The sequence below is a fragment of the Talpa europaea genome (assembly GCF_964194135.1).
Source record: "Talpa europaea genome assembly, chromosome: 14".
Taxonomy (NCBI): Eukaryota; Metazoa; Chordata; class Mammalia; order Eulipotyphla; family Talpidae; genus Talpa; species Talpa europaea.
The window spans coordinates 72899659-72902865 of record NC_140082.1 but is presented as its reverse complement, the minus strand read 5'-3'; positions in this window follow the sequence as shown (position 1 = coordinate 72902865).

The window sequence follows — 3207 nt, the reverse complement described above, 5'->3', positions numbered from 1 at the left end:
GGCTTGTCCTGGCAGTGCTGCTGGTGCTAGAGAGGCTCTGCCCATGCTCTGCAAGGTGGAGAATGACAGTTCTCAGATCTTGGGATTCGCAGTGTTGAAATATGTGGAAAACACCGTTGGGTTTATATGTTTATATTTTATGGTATGTTTTTCACACTAAGTATTTTTTTAACATCTTTTTTGTACACTGAATATTGTAACAGATACCTGAAAATAGACCTTGGAATGAGGTGAACTCAATAAAAAATTGCTGACTCTCTCTCATGGCAGTCTCAGAGGTGCTGCCCGTCTCCACCTGTGCTTTGGTGTCCCTCTCCCCACTAGGACATATTTGGAACTTGTTTTTTACTTTAGGTACCTGGTGATGTGACTCAGTTACATTTAAATGGCTTTGCTTTTCCTTTCTTCAAGTAACTTGGGAAGTGTTCTTGAAGTGCCACTTTTTCTGCCTTCCCTCTGCGTATATTTTCCAGTGGTACTGGGGAGAGTTAACGCTTTGTGACTGTGGGAGCTGCGGTGCCTGCTCCCAGCAGGAGAGGCACCGGCACGCAGGCAGATGCTCTTTGGTAAGGGCGCTGGGCTCCGGCTCTCCTGTCTGCTCTTTCTGCTTCCACTCAGTGAAGTTTGTTTTGGAATTTTTTTCCTTCTATTCAGAGTGAAAAATAATTTTAATATTTTTTATTACCTAAGCAATATTTTTCTTTGTAGCAACCTCAGAAAATAAAACTAAAAGGGAAGAAATTTAAAACACAGTCTCAGCTGTTTGGAAAGCTGCTGTCACCTCCTTGGATACCTTGTTTTCATGTCTTGGTGTGTGTGCATGTGTGTAAATATATGGTTATGTGTAATATATATTATTGCCAAATTGGATCATAAATAGTTTTTTCTTACTTTTTTTTGGTTTTAGTTACTTAATATTTTTCCTGTTCAATATTCCAGAAACATCTTTTCCATGAAGATGTTTGCCATACTTTTTAAAGGTTGTGTAGTCATCCATTGAGTTGATGCAGCTCTTTTATTTAATAAATCCCCCATGCTTAGTCTTTTCAAACTTTCTTTTACGGTTAGTGCTTATAGCTAAATCATCCCTTCTGTCTTTAGTTGTTTCCATTAGAATGCTGGTAGGTTGTATTGCTTGTCAAGGAATCTTACCAGTTTTTAAGGCTTTATATAAATACTACCAAATTGCCTTCCAGACAGTACACTAATTTATTTTCCCATTAGTGAATCATTTTGAACAATATTGATTTTCTTTGTTTTATGCATCCTTGGTAGAGAAATGTTACTTTTTTTTATTAATTACCAAGTGATTATGCATTTTTAATATTTTTTATTCTGTAAATTATGTTTATATAATTTTTCCTTATTTAGCATTAGTTTCTCAATTAGGATTTTTGCTTTTTTTTTACTATGTTTATGAATTCATGTTGGAATTCTAAGGGCCTTTTTTTTTAAAAGTTTTTTTTTTTTATATACAAGAACTATAGGTCAAAGGTGCCTGGAGGTGAGGGGATTCACCAGAGACAGAGTGGGGAGCAGAACAGGCAGATCTACTGAAATACACTGCTAAGGGGAGCAGCAGGCGAGGCAGGAGAGGTCTGCTGCGCCATGTGGGTCACTTCCCTGGCTGGGGATTGAACTCTTGCTGCAGTGGTTAGCCATACCATAACTTGATAGTGCTGAGACTTTGACACTTGTGCCAGTAGGGAGACTAAGGACCCTTTCTTAATAAAAATAAAGACAAATTAATTGGAAGGATTGTCCTTAAGAAAAGGGCTTTTTTTTTTTTTTTTTTAAAAAAAAAAAAACTACATTTATTTCAAGCACAAGTGATTGGAACAGACAATATAAAATGGAGTTTTGGCTGCCTGAGAAATTTTTCATGCCCCAAATTTGATTTTATTTCTTGCATTTGCTTACTGAGTCTGGGAGATAGTTCTGCTTTGCATGCTACATGTTTTATCCATTTCCTCCTCTCTGTCTAGATTGTGTGTGTAGAGGCAGTCTGCTTAACTTGTAACCAGAAATGGATTGGGGGTGGTCTGGCATCCTTATGCCTAGTCCTTGTATTGATGGAACTGTCTCTGTTCTGAATTCCCAGCAGGAGTCTTCCGAGAGGCTGAGGACATTATTACTTGTTCACACCTGGTGTGTAGGAGCAAGCAGGTGACCTTTCAAGGACACAGGCTATAAACAAAGCTGGAATTAAAACTGCATTTTTGCTTTTCCCCTTTTCTTCAGGTGCCCAGAAAGGAGGATTACTCATCTCAGAGACCCTCATACAGTAGTGCCTGTTTTTTTCTCTGCTAAAAGTTCACGAAGCAGGAGGTTAGCAATAATTCTTTTCCCACTGCTTTCAGAGTGTTCCTGGGGTGCAGACAAATGTGGAACAATTCCTCAGGTGTCCTGATGGTGGCAGTGCAGGGCCACAGCTAAAGCTTTGAAGAGGGGCTCTGAGATGTCTGGTTATGATGAGCTCACCTCCTTGGGAGGAAGGGGATGAGGGAAAGAAGACTGGCAACTCCACGTCCTTCTGCACAGTTCAAATGTTCTGTCTCTGTATTATTTCCATTCTTGAGAAAAGCTGTCCTGATTTCCTCATAGTCATTTCTACGTGAACTCTAAGCCTTCCTCAGGAAAGAATAGTTTTGAACTCTATCTTATAGATTAATAGGGAAGAAGAAACATTTTCCTAGTGGCAATAAGGGAAAATATATTGTCTTTTCATTATCACAGGGAACCTCACAAAGAGGGTTGTCCCAGGCCAGCAATCTGCATGGCAGAGTTGGGGGCTCATGGGCTGTCAGTGAAAGACCAGGCATGACCAAGCCCCTGTCAGAACAAGCCCTGTCATGCTGTGGCACCAAGCCCCTCTCCCTTGAAGGCCTGTGCTGTTCATTCATTCCACAAATAGACATTGATTTCCTCTCTACTGTGCCAGCTGCTGGGGCCACAGTCCATCCTCATGGAGCCTGCTTTTTGGCAGGGCACACTGATAAAAGGACTAGCCATCAAATAAGCACCATCATTCCAGAGGGGGATTGTGAAGGGTAGGAAGCAAAAGAAGACACGTGTGGGGACTGGGACAGGGACATTGCGCTGGGGGTGCCTGAAGTGAGGAGCAGGCCTTCCAAGATAGGCTTTCGGGAGGACTGCTCTGAACTCACTTGTCAGTCTGGTTTGGCTGAGAGTGGGACTGGAAGGGAG